General features: G+C 37.9%; 2 protein-coding genes across 3 annotated transcripts in view; one reads left to right on the forward strand and one right to left on the reverse strand.

Annotated features, from left to right (window-relative positions):
* LOC131678028 (uncharacterized) overlaps window positions 1–7,459 on the reverse strand; it is a 115,055-nt gene extending 107,596 nt beyond the window's left edge. The window contains exons 1-3 of one of the 2 annotated variants that reach the window (XR_009303544.1): window positions 6,525–7,454; window positions 6,388–6,457; window positions 5,875–6,313 (exon numbers count right to left, since the gene is read on the reverse strand). The gene's annotated coding sequence lies outside the window, so the exon portion shown is untranslated. Of the gene's footprint in view, window positions 1–5,874; window positions 6,314–6,387; window positions 6,458–6,524 lie in introns of both variants that reach the window. The other variant, XR_009303546.1, reaches the window with a different exon arrangement.
* Window positions 1–14,028, forward strand: part of LOC131678025 (glycine dehydrogenase (decarboxylating), mitochondrial) — a 507,641-nt gene that overhangs the window by 379,419 nt on the left and 114,194 nt on the right. The gene's annotated exons all lie outside the window — the stretch shown is intronic.

Genomic DNA, 14,028 nt, shown 5'->3' on the forward strand with positions numbered 1-14,028 from the left:
AGTGATATATGTCTTTTTCGCTTCAGACAGCAGAGTTTCAAAGGAAATGGCGGATTCGATGACAGAGATATCGATTCTATGAGACGATCGACTGACGGTGTCGAAATACCAGAAGAGATGAGGAGCGGTAAGCTGTAACTTCGTAGGTATCGCGTTTTGAAATAGAAAGTGAGACACTACCCCTGAAATGTAATCTGTAAGTAGCACTAACACACATTATTATTCCAGCTCAAACAGTTCAGGGATTGTACAGGATGGTGCTAGGCTTGTGACCTTCGACTGGCATGGTCCATTATCATTGATTCGGATGTCATCATGGATGGTTGGTAGACGTGTGCTTTTATATATATATATATATATATATATATATATATATATATATATATATATATATATATATATATATATATATATATATATATATATATATATATATATATATATATATATATATATATATATATGTATATATATATATATATATATATATATATATATATATATATATATATATATATATATATATATATATATATATATATATATATATATATATATATATATATATATATATATATATATATATATATATATATATATATATATATATATATATATATATATTCGCTTGGATAGAGGGATATGTGGATCCTGTTAGTTGTTGACTTTGACCTTGGGTATAGGTTAGTTCGGGCAAGAGTACTGGACTGGCACCTAAGAAATACGTAGTTATTTATTTAGGACTTTTTTAAGACTATCTAGCTCGACCAAGCTCACTGGCCCCAGAAATAGTAAGCAACGCTTTCGTGTCGATGCAGTCTGTTTAAGTCGAACCAGATGGACATTCGGTTCGAGAATTTTTTTTGGGGAATCGTAGATAAATATTTCTCATGTCCTTTACGGGCAGAGATTCTTTTTGTAAAACTCTAAAACGCCTTCTCCCGTCTAGTTGCTCATCATAATGATAATGATAATTGAGGATCGTAACGAATGTGAATATTTACTAGATGCTGGCAGAGTTTCTGCGAGCATTTTGCGCGATTTTTGCGAGAATTCTGGCAACGAATTCGCTCAAATGCAACAACAATTTCTGACAGAAGCGGTTAAACCAACCGATGCTGCTCACTTTTATCCAGAATCCAGTCAGAAATGTACGGCCAAGATCTCTGCACGCTTCCTGCCACATCTTTGTCAGATGTTTTGCTCAATTCGTGCTAAATTCTACCAGGTAAGAATTGCCAGGATCTTTGCACAGTTTACGTCCCAGTTATGCCATGGTTTTACTCGGTTCCTGTCAAAATTTGCCAGAAAACGCGAGCGAAACCGAGTTCGCCCTAGCTCAACTAACCCGACAGGATACGCGCAGAAATCTGACAGGGCTGCCAAACCAAGACTTACAGATATCTAGCAGAGCGGTCTCTGCCAGAAAATTTACTCACTGGGGAGCCGCCATAACGCTCATGGGAAGCCGGGTGTGCGGTCATAGGTGCATAAAGCTCTGCACACACTGACATGTTCAACGGTCAAACGGTAGGCGTACAGTTAAGGCCCATAGGTTTCAAAAATAGGTTATTGAGACTGCCCGATTGCACACTGATAAATAACAATAACATTGGTGCAAATATATAGACAATAGTGTGCAATGGTTCAATCGCCGTCCTATGATCGTTGATTCAATGCTTATGGTTACTTAGGTGCCTTGCTATGTTCTGTGCTTTCAAAAAAAGAATCTCTGCCCATAAATAATTTGGGTTATATTTTCCGCGATTATCCAAGTTTTCTCGAATCAAAGGTCTATCTGGTTCGGCTCGAATAGATTACACCGACCCGAAAAGGAAATTCAGCATTTCAACACAGAGAACAGACATCCATGATCGAACAAAAATATTTAAAAAACCTGTGTAAACATTTGAACTAATATACGATACACACTAGCGCCGCCACACCAACCTATCCCAACTATCCGTCAAATCCATTCCGGAACCGGTTCGAAATCGTGACTGGATTCAGTATGGAATCTTGCTCAAAGAAAACAACCGATTCCGACTCTATCGGCTGATGCATTTGAGCTGGAATTCATGCTGGAAGTCCGAACCGGTTCCGGACTAGTTTGACTGGGTAGAGGAATAACCGCTGTCAATTCTGTCGAACTCAGCCACAAAAAACATAGCGACAGTAGCGCACCTGGTTTGGATATCCCAACTACCTTCGAAACCGTTAAATATTTTACACAAGTTGAATGCTGAAGATGGACGTCTATTCTCTGTGATTTCAATAAACTGCTGTACTTGTGCGAGCCATAAAAACAAGTCCTGAATATTGATCTATTTCTTAGTTGCCAGTCCTGCACTCCTTTCCTGAACTAGCTTCATACCAAAGGTAAAAAAAAAATCGACAACTAGCAGGAATGTGTTCCCCACCCAAGTGAATTGATCCACCCACTTGCAAGTAGGAGCACACATCTACCAAAACCAGCCAAGAAGACTTCCGAGCCAATGAGAATAGACCATGCCAGTCGAACGCCACAGGCCTAGCGTCATCCCGTACAGTTCCTGAAATTATATATGCATTAGTGCTAATTACAGATTTCATTTCAGTAGTAATAAGTGTCTCAATCCCTCTTGTAAAACTCGTTTACCGATCCTCAACTCTTCCGGCATTTCAGCGAAACCTCAAATTTCTCCTGAACTCGTATATGAGACGATCAAGGAGCTTTACTGGAGCGAAAATGACATTAATCACTTTATACATATTCCCTAATCTTATAATCAACAAAAGCTGTCTGACGATTCTAATGCAGGTGTGACCAACAAGAATACGTCAGACAACGGAGTGAAAACTGTCGAATAGGGGTTGAGGACCGCTTGAAGCAACATCTAATGTTGCTCCAAATGTATGTGATCCAAAAATGACTTGGATAGTTCCATTGAGCGTAGCTTGAATAGCTTACATAACTAGACTCACTGTGCTCCATTCCCCCGTGAAAACAGCTTATCAGCCATGATTGCACATGCAAAATGTATCGAGACTTTTCGGTGTTTGCTGGAATGGTACAATAAAATAAAATTCAAATCGTTTACAATTCTTCTGAAGATGAAAAATTTGAATCAAAAGTGCCGAAAATGCATTTTCCCCATCAATTGTCGTTCTGTCCATTGTATATCGATTGTGGTTGCTGAACCTACTGCAATAGTTAGTAGTACCACATCATTATCAGCACAAATTATGATTTAGGAACATTTACCTTATCTAATAAAAATAATTGCTATTTCTACTAAATTCCTGTTTCCAATGGGGAAATGTTAAACGATGCGCCAACGTATAATAAATGGCAAATGTTGATCTAAATTTAAATCGTATTTTGGCATACTAATATATCAACAAGAAAAAAATGAACATCCGATTTTAGGAAAATATACAAACTGTTAACGTAGTTGGTATTGCCTGGTACACAGCCGACTTGGGCTCTCGTTTACCATAACAGACCAGACGGTGTTTTCCCTACGAAATAACAGATTCCCAATCAATAGATTTCTCAAGCAGCAAAATATTGCACCAATTCAATGGCACCCCGTGTTCATTCACTTTACCCACTTTACCAAATAGCATTTGGGCTGAATGAGATCAAATTATCGTCGAAGAAATCATCCGGGATGTCAGGCTAACGACCACATTAGTAACATCAAAGCAAAAAAGGCTGATTCAGTGTTGAATGATAGCTTTTAATGTTTAGTTATTTCATATCAACCTAGTGTACATGAAACTGTTAATGAAATAAGATTTATACGTAAGAACGCAGAAAAATCTATTTCCGAGTTTCTGTGTCCAATGAAACAGTACCTACGAAACCTGTCCTCCGAAAAAGAACTCCATGGTAGAGTAGAATTTAGTCATAACATTACTATTAAGCTTATTCTGCATTACGACGGATTACTTTTCGAACGAATGTGATTTGCATTCTCAATATAACGACACGATTCGGGTGCGATCGAACCGCATACGTTTGAAAAATCAAACCGTCGTAATACATAATAAGCTTGTTTAACATTATACTTTTTAAAAAATTATGCCGCCTTTTGATAATGCTGCCAGTGGTTTTTACAAATACAAGTTTATTAGTCAGCTTTTCCGTATTATTTTTTTAAATTAACAACACTACTACGAATAGTTGTAATATATCATGCAATTACTTGAAAAGTAACAAATACGACGAATACCAGTTAATCAAAATTTATACGGACGACGATTCCGCATTCAATGTTTATTTTTTACCATCGTCTTCCCTCATTTTTTTCTTCACTTTTCTGTCACCTGAAACGACTAACAGAATGCGGTGACACACCAGAATAGCGTGACAGAGAGTCACGTGAGTGACTCGTCTCACCTTAGGTGACTTCGGTGATCGCGCGAGTGAGAAAAAGTGTCACCTCACCTAAAGTGAATGTTCGGAATAACCCCCTACATATATATCCAAAAGAAAGCCGAAGAGTGGATTGAAAATAATGAAATGTGCACAAGAGGAGCATGACAATTTTTTGCATATTTTTGTCTTCTTCCAGTAACATCATGCTGCCATTTGCATTACTGCGTTCTGATCGGCAATACACAGCAATCTTTAAAAAAACGTACAATTAAGTTAATTGAAAGTTCACTGTTTATGCCATTTAATAGTCTAATGTATTTATTTCTTTTCAACAATTTTGGGATTTTCGATTTAGCTTAAGCAAAATTTCATTAGAATTATTTGGGATCCATAATTAGCATAGTTTACTAATAATGGTGCATAGTATCGAGAACGTTATGGAGTTGTATCATTAGTCGATAGCCACCCCAAGGACTGAGAGAGCTTCTCTATCATTATATTTAGTAGTCAGACAGTTCTGCAAAATCTGACTATTTCAAATTAAATCAAATGCTTATAGAAAAATGATGGAAGCTTACCTCTTTTGAAACGTTTGTATTATTTATTTGATTTCATCTTTGCGACTTGCGCATACAGATTACACCTTAACCTAAGAACATTCGACATACAACAAATAAAAATAATATACTTCTCACAAATGACAACTGATAATAAAAATAGTACGATCTTGCACGGTCATATTTATTTAACGCTCGACATTCGGGTCCCAAACTCCAAATTCATCGTGGAACTCCCGAAAACAAATTCCTCGCGGCCAGGTTGATGAGCATAATGCGATTCGTTTTAGTGAAGCATCGACTCCCACTTTGAACGAGATGAAAGACATCATAGACGTTTCCTTCCATTCAGGTACCAATTTTTTCACAACCACTGCGGTAGGTCCGAGAGAATCAGTAACCATGTCGGCAATATCTTTCTCGGTCACAGTATTTTTCACTCTTGTGAAAAACAACTGGCATTTTGAGGTGGTCGTAGAAGAGGAACGAGTGTAGGTAGAAGAATTCCGAGTACCTTGCATCAACCTCGTCCTCTCTTGCAGATAAACCAGCGCGTGAATGAGATATTTCGATTAAAACTTGCTGAATATCACCAATTTGCTTTTTCATTTCGCACATCTCCTCACGAAACCGCGCATCACGCTCTTCTGTTTGAGAATGTGTGTGAATACCAATAGACGGGGTGCGGGTAGGAATTAGGGTAGCAGCATCCGATTGTAGTTCGCGCTTATCACGAAAAGCTTGGATATGCGAAACATCACTCATAATTTTTGAACATGGTGTACACATTGTAACTTTAAAAGGGGCTAGCCAGTAGAACGCTGGTTTTTATCCCAGAGATAGTTACCAATTATATGATTGAGCGAATCAGAACATGAGCTTCTTGTTGAGAACATGAAAATTTATGAGGTTGACAATGCTCACTTACCGATGGGGTGGTGGATTGTAACCTACCCTTCCACAATTCTGGTTCGATTTCAGCAACTCACACGGTGTTTCGACAGATTCATTCACAAGATCGGTTTGGTTAGTCAATGCTGCTTTATTTTTTTGGAACCTGGTTGTAGGATGAAATACACATAAGTTAGACATAATTTGCGCATAATAAAATTCGTCAAAGTTTGTTAGTTAGTTATCCTAGTGTTAAGTGTGTGAGTGTAAGTATGTCCTGGAAGTATCTCTCGGTGGTCGAGCACAGAAATGTCTGAGGCCCAGCCTCAGGCCAAGCTTGGCACAGGCACAATCAACCTTCCTCTGCGTTGGTTGGTGCCAAGGGATACAGCAACGGATTTGGTCTATTTCGTGGATATTGTTGCATCATTCACATCGCTCTCAGCCTCTTCCGCCTTGTCGCTACGGACTGGTTCTTTATTTGTGTTGAACCAAGGAAAACCTGCGCAATTCAATTGTGGCTTTAACTGGGTGGTATTATGTTAGGCTTGGGTTTTGATGAAACAATGAACTCACCGGATGGACTGCAATGGCGTTCAATTTACAGCATCATCGCACCCCGCCTTTTATATGATTCGTTGTAATGCTGTTAAGGAATTAATTTATAATCAACGGGATTTTTTTTTATCTTAACCTGGGTTTCTTTGATTTACCGTCTTCTCTTGGTGCTAAATACACCCGCTAATCAAACGACCTATTTGCGCGCTCTGATCCTTGACGTTTAGTTCGACTAGCGTCGGTCGGGATTCTTTCCCTTCTCTCTGTTGAGATTTTAAAATTTAGGTTTTCAAATGCACTGGTAGTTAAACTGTAATATAAAATTTACCACTTTGCCTTACTGCACAAATTCAAACTTAATACTGATCCCTCTTTCACTGGGATATTATTCACACTTTCCACAGCCTAGAATAATGTGTAACTTCTTCTGTTGGAGTATATGTAGCGTACTTCCAACGGTTTCGGGCAAAATGAGGGCGACTAATAGCTTCAATTTAGCTTTTAACGGTTCTTCTGCAGCATTTAATTTTATGGGTTCGTTTCGCGCCAATTTTACTGGAATGATGGAGATGTCAACCGTGCTGACCGTTGCATAATAGGGAGATCGAAATTTATGTTTGTGTTGTGATGTTGTTAGGGGTTGTGATTGCTATAAAAATGCTGAAATTGCCCTATAGTTGAATCCGTCAATAGCATGTGGTGTTTGGCAATGCAAATTGTAACTTTGCTAGTAATTTAAAAAAACGCGCAAAGGTTACAATTCCCCACCGCCACGTGAAAATGTGAGTTTTACCAAGCTCTACATTTTACCATTTTCCCATATGAAGGTCAATGTGTCTAGTTGCTCAATCAATAATTAATGGTTAATGTAAATTTGTCTTATCAAAATAATCGTTTCAAATTACCAACATACGTTTCGAAATACTTATACAATTCAGATGGTTTCAATATTGATTAGGCGTATCTTCAATCGGTGAAAATAAGGGTGATAGCATATTTAAGGATTGCACTCAATACACTGCTGTGCTCGAGAAAAAATTTCATTCATTATTTAAATTATTATTATTTTTTTTATACTTTCGGGATCATTATTTGCAGGTCATTCGCAGGAATGCTGCTTTTCCAGATATCTCAAATGAGCAAGCTCGATAAGATGGCAGGAACTTCATTTGTTGTATCCTTGTGGAGAAACTGCCGCTCCAGAAGGGTCCAAAAGGGGGGGGGGGGAGCGTTCTTTTTTTTAGATGCCAGGCACAATCATTTCACCTAACAATTGATTTGCCTTGTAAATGTAAAATCTGCTAATTAAGCGGGAATAAGATCCTGTGCCGCGAAAACTCCTAAAAATTTCCCACTTTCGTCTTCTAGTTCATAGGAAGTTGCTCCTCTCCTGGCTTTTACTTTACAGGGGATGTACACGGGTCCTAGTTTTGCCGCATAATTTTCTGCTGCATTGGAGAGCTTAAAATTTTTTTTATAAACTTGTTGCCCTACCTCATAAACATTTGTTGCACCTTTGTGTCGCATGTCATAATTTCGTTTGTATCTTTGGTATTCTTTCCTATTGTTTTCATTTATTTTATTAAATAATGGACCCACGATTTGTTCTCTTCTCTCAATGAAATTTTTCAGGTGTTCATTCGAAGTTTCGCGCGTTTTAAGATGGTCTGTCCCTTCTGTTATCAACTCATAACCATGAGTGATAAAAAATGGGGTGTATCCGGTGGAAGCATGAATTGAGTTGTTCAGTGAAAATTCTATTTGAGTCAGTTTTGAGTTCCAGAGTTTGTGATTTGTTTGAGTGCATGTGCGAATTGAAGCTAATACTGTTCTATTTACCCTCTCAACCAGATTATTTTGACAATGTCGTCTACTATTCGGAAGGTGTTGAATTTTATACTCCTTCAATATATTTTGAAAATCATTAGAATTGAAAGTGGTGGCATTGTCTGAAATTACCGCTTCTGGAATTCCAAAGCAAAGAAACCACTGGTTCAGCATTATGTCACACAGTGATTTGCTGGAAATTTTTTTCGTCCATTTGCTAAAAACATCTAATACAATAAGAAGATCACTATTACCATGATTACTCCTGGTAAAACCACTCAAGTAATCCACAGCAATCATTTGGAAGGGTCGAGTTGCCGGTTTTTGCTCTCCTAATATTGGAATCGTAGGAATTGTAGAATATTTGGATTGTTTACAGGTTTGGCAAGTTTTTAGTAGGCTCTGGACATCTGATTGCATCTTAGGCCAGTAATACTTTAATTTCAATCGATCAATAACTTTATCTGAACCGAGGTGCATCAACTTTTCATGTGTCTGAATTATAAGATTTTCTTTAAAATCGGGTGGGACAGCAGTTTTCCATCTATAACTTCCATCCTCAAATTCATTTCTACTAGAGACTAATTTTTGTATGTCTCCTTCTTCAATTTTAAAATCTGGATACGACTCTGGTTCAGCCAGGATTTTTGCTTTCAGGTCACTATACCAATCGGAAGTTGAATTCGCAAAAATTGCTTCAGTAGCCCTACTCATTGCATCGCATACAACATTTTCCTTTCCTTTTCTATGTTTAATTGTCATGTCGTGTTCTTGGAGTTTTATTGACCATCTCGACTAACGTGAACTAGGTCTCCATCTGTTTCTACACACAAATGTCAATGCTGAACAATCAGTTATTAAGTCAAAATGAGAGCCATCTAAATAATTCCGAAAATATTCTAAAGATAAAATAACGGCCAACGCCTCCTTCTCAGTTGCACCATAGGATTTTTCTGCTGTATTAAGTTTTTTTGAAAAATATGCGATGATACGTTCTTTCCCATTTAAATTTTGCGTCAGGATGCCGGCAACTGCTGCATCGCTGGCATCAGTTTGAGCTGTAAATTCCTTTGACCAATCTGGGTTTGCTAGTATTGGCTCTGACATCAAAAATCGTTTAATTTTGTTGAACGATTTTTCTGCCTCTACTGTCCATTTTACTTTTCGTGGCTTACCTCTCAATAAATCTGTTATAGGAGCTGTGCAACCACTAAAATCTGGAATAAAATTCCTGTAATAACCAGCCATCCCAACAAACCTGCGTATCTCCCGTGGGGTTGATGGGCGGATGTAATTGGCAATTGCTGCTACCCTCTCAGGGTTTGGTTGCATTCCTTCAGCGGAAAGAATAAAACCTAAATACTTCACGGAGTTTACACAAAATTTGCTTTTATCAATATTTATTGTAAGATTTGCTTCATTCAAACACTCCGCAAGAATTTTTAAAAATTTAACGTGTTCCTCAAAAGTTGTTGTTGCAATAATTATATCATCTAAATATGCAAAAATGTATGGTTCGAATTTTCCTTGTTTCAATACCTTGTCTATGACTTTACTCATTGTTGCACTGCTATTTACTAATCCAAAGGGAAGTCTTTTAAATTGATACAACCCTTTTCCTAAAATTTTAAAGCTAGTATATTTTCGTGATTGTTTTGATAATTTAACCTGTAGAAATGATTCTTTTAAATCAATCACCGAAAAATAATTACATTTAGGTAAGTTGCTTAACACTCGCATGGCATTTGATAACGGGTAAGCATCTTTCACGGTGACCTGATTTAATTTTCTGGCATCCAAACATAACCGCATGATACCGTCAGATTTTTTTACTGGCGCCACTTGGAGTGCCCAATCTGAATTGGATTCTTCAATTATTCCCATTTTTAAGAGTCTATTAACTTCTTCATTCAATTCTCTTTGAATTGTTGGCGACCAAGGATGTGGGTTTAGGTGGATTGTCTTTTCATTTGAGAGCTTAATTTCATGCTCAAGCACCGAACAAGGCTCTAAATACTCATTACTAGTGTTCGTTTTAAACAAATGTTTCACCTTTTCTAATTCTTCAACTTGATCTTTACTTAGCTCTGTATCATTGCATTTTTTGGTTCCTGGTAAAGGCAACCCATTATTTTCAAGTGTCAGTATTTCATATTGCCTATTCTCGCTAATCACGATTTTAATATTAAACGTTTCAAAAAAAATCGATTCCTAAAATGCACTTGCTTCCGAGTTTCGGCACAATCACGCATGCTACTATTTCTGTTTTGTTACCCAGTGTTACTGGTATTTCTATAAAACCTGAAATGTCCAATTTTTCCCCACTTGCCGTTGACAGATTTATTATTCTTGTCAACTTCCGTAGCGTAAAATATTCCAATAAATTTCCACACGTATCACCCATCACTGTTAGGTTGCTCCCTGAGTCTAGTAAACCCGTAATTTCAACACCCACAACTGATATTTTTACAAAAAATCGTTTATCACCATCAACATTAATCACAGCTTCATTCACTTCTTTAAAATCTTCAAAAATTGCAGTCTCACTGTTGGAGGGTTTTTGTTCATTCGGACACACTGCCTCCTTCAAGTGCTCCGTCTCGCATTTTTTTGCTCACAAAATGGACAGTTATCGTAACGAAAATCAGGTAACCCACACACATAGCAAAATATTGATCTTTTAAAGTCGCATTTTGGGAATCTGTGACCCTTTCTTCTACAATTGAAGCAAACCTCAGAATCTGGACCTTTGTAATATTTTCTAATTGTATTTGGGGATACATTTTTCCAAGAATCATAATTGTTATCATTTTTTTTGAACTGATATTTCTTATCACCCGCTCGTTCCCTGTTTGTATTTGACAGCCATTCCTGTGGCTGGATTGGCTTTTTATCCGATTGTCTTGGTTTGTAGTATTTTTCTCCTAACCAATTCTTCCTGACTAGTTCCCTTTCCCCTTCTTTTCCCTTTTTGTTTATCGATGTGTCCGACCAGCTAACATAAAGGCTATTTGCTGGTGGTTGCTTTTGATCTAACTCCATCAACATTGAATTACTCGACTGGTTGATACTAAACTCAGCAATTTTCCGATGTTCAAAAGCCGAGGTAAAACGCTGTACCATATCTGGGTCGTTAGAATCAATTCGCGCACACAAGTCTTCTAACCGCGATAGAGTATCTACTCGTTTAATTGCTAACATTGAGCGGTATTGTATTCCACACAATATCAAATTTATCCCTTTCTGCCAATGGATTAGTGCTACACAAGAAAAATTGTTCCATACGCACAAGAAACATGGAGAATGATTCGTCGCGTCGTTGATACATATTCATGGCCCTACTTTTCACCACATAATCGATGTTTGGCGGTAAAAATTGTTTTTTTAAATAATCAACGAAGGCGCTCCAGCTCATACTGCTAATCAGTGACCATTTTGCAATGTACCATTGACTAGCTGGACCAACTAACAACTGATGGAATGCAGCTTTTAATTCACTGTTGGAAATATTTCCTGAGTTTGCAAAGAACTCCACTTGCCGGAGAAATAAATTTAATCCAATACCACAATCATTGCCTGAATAACGAATCGGCCACTTTGAAACAGGGAGATTTCTTCGCACATTATATTCAACAGGGGGGCAGAAGTTATTATAAAACAGGGGATTTACTATGTTTTGAGCAGCTGCTCCATCACTCTTAGCACTCTACCGTATCGGCGTACTCGTATTTACCATATTTTGAGATTCAATATTCGATTTATTATGATGTTCATATTCACTCACCGAGAAATCTATATTTTCAGTTTGACACGCAGTCGTCCTAAATTCCTTCTTGATATCGCTAACATCTGATAGATCACTATTATTTTCATTTCCCTCGATTTCGTCTGTCGTTTTATCCATTTTTAAGCTTTCACCGTAAACACCTTTTGTTACAATCGAGTACTGTATAATTGGGTTTTAGTTCCCCACGATATTTTGACGCGCTTTCACTTAATGATCACTTTGCGACGGTCTTTTCAAAACTGATCTTCTATTGGGAATCAGTCTTTGTTCAACTCTATCTTCCGATTCTGGCTTGTATATCCGCTGTGCTCACACTTACGACTATTGCATTTGATCTTGCTCTTGAAAATGAGTATATAGAAGGTTGTGTTCGTCCATCCGGTTTTCGGTTCGGTTCCCAACAATACTAATAGATTTATATAAAGATTTAATCCGTCGAGAGACAATAGAAACTGTATTTTTTGGCAGAACGTCTACACTAGTACATATGCCAGACAAGTCTGCTCTCAAAAAGGAGACACTTGGAGCGTAAAGCGTTGTGAGAGTTTAAAACAGAGTATCGACGAACAGAAACATATTTTCATCATCGAGATATCATGTTGTATGTTGTATTATGGTTTTCAACACCCTTACACCTGCGAATTGCTTACTAATTTTATGTTGGGCGCCATGTAACTTTAAAAGGGGCTAGCCAGTAGAACGCTGGTTTTTATCCCAGAGATAGTTACCAATTATATGATTGAGCGAATCAGAACATGAGCTTCATGTTGAGAACATGAAAATTTATGAGGTTGACAATGCTCACTTACCGATGGGGTGGTGGATTGTAACCTACCCTTCCACAATTCTGGTTCGATTTCAGCAACTCACACGGTGTTTCGACAGATTCATTCACAAGATCGGTTTGGTTAGTCAATGCTGCTTTATTTTTTTGGAACCTGGTTGTAGGATGAAATACACATAAGTTAGACATAATTTGCGCATAATAAAATTCGTCAAAGTTTGTTAGTTAGTTATCCTAGTGTTAAGTGTGTGAGTGTAAGTATGTCCTGGAAGTATCTCTCGGTGGTCGAGCACAGAAATGTCTGAGGCCCAGCCTCAGGCCAAGCTTGGCACAGGCACAATCAACCTTCCTCTGCGTTGGTTGGTGCCAAGGGATACAGCAACGGATTTGGTCTATTTCGTGGATATTGTTGCATCATTCACATCGCTCTCAGCCTCTTCCGCCTTGTCGCTACGGACTGGTTCTTTATTTGTGTTGAACCAAGGAAAACCTGCGCAATTCAATTGTGGCTTTAACTGGGTGGTATTATGTTAGGCTTGGGTTTTGATGAAACAATGAACTCACCGGATGGACTACAATGGCGTTCAATTTACAGCATCATCGCACCCCGCCTTTTATATGATTCGTTGTAATGCTGTTAAGGAATTAATTTATAATCAACGGGATTTTTTTTTATCTTAACCTGGGTTTCTTTGATTTACCGTCTTCTCTTGGTGCTAAATACACCCGCTAATCAAACGACCTGTTTGCGCGCTCTGATCCTTGACGTTTAGTTCGACTAGCGTCGGTCGGGATTCTTTCCCTTCTCTCTGTTGGGATTTTAAAATTTAGGTTTTCAAATGCACTGGTAGTTAAACTGTAATATAAAATTTACCACTTTGCCTTACTGCACAAATTCAAACTTAATACTGATCCCTCTTTCACTGGGATATTATTCACACTTTCCACAGCCTAGAATAATGTGTAACTTCTTCTGTTGGAGTATATGTAGCGTACTTCCAACGGTTTCGGGCAAAATGAGGGCGACTAATAGCTTCAATTTAGCTTTTAACGGTTCTTCTGCAGCATTTAATTTTATGGGTTCGTTTCGCGCCAATTTTACTGGTATGATGGAGATGTCAACCGTGCTGACCGTTGCATAATAGGGAGATCGAAATTTATGTTTGTGTTGTGATGTTGTTAGGGGTTGTGATTGCTATAAAAAATGCTGAAATTGCCCTATAGTTGAATCCGTCAATAGCATGTGGTGTTTGGCAATGCA

Source organism: Topomyia yanbarensis, chromosome 1 (genome assembly GCF_030247195.1).
Source record: "Topomyia yanbarensis strain Yona2022 chromosome 1, ASM3024719v1, whole genome shotgun sequence".
Classification (NCBI taxonomy): Eukaryota; Metazoa; Arthropoda; class Insecta; order Diptera; family Culicidae; genus Topomyia; species Topomyia yanbarensis.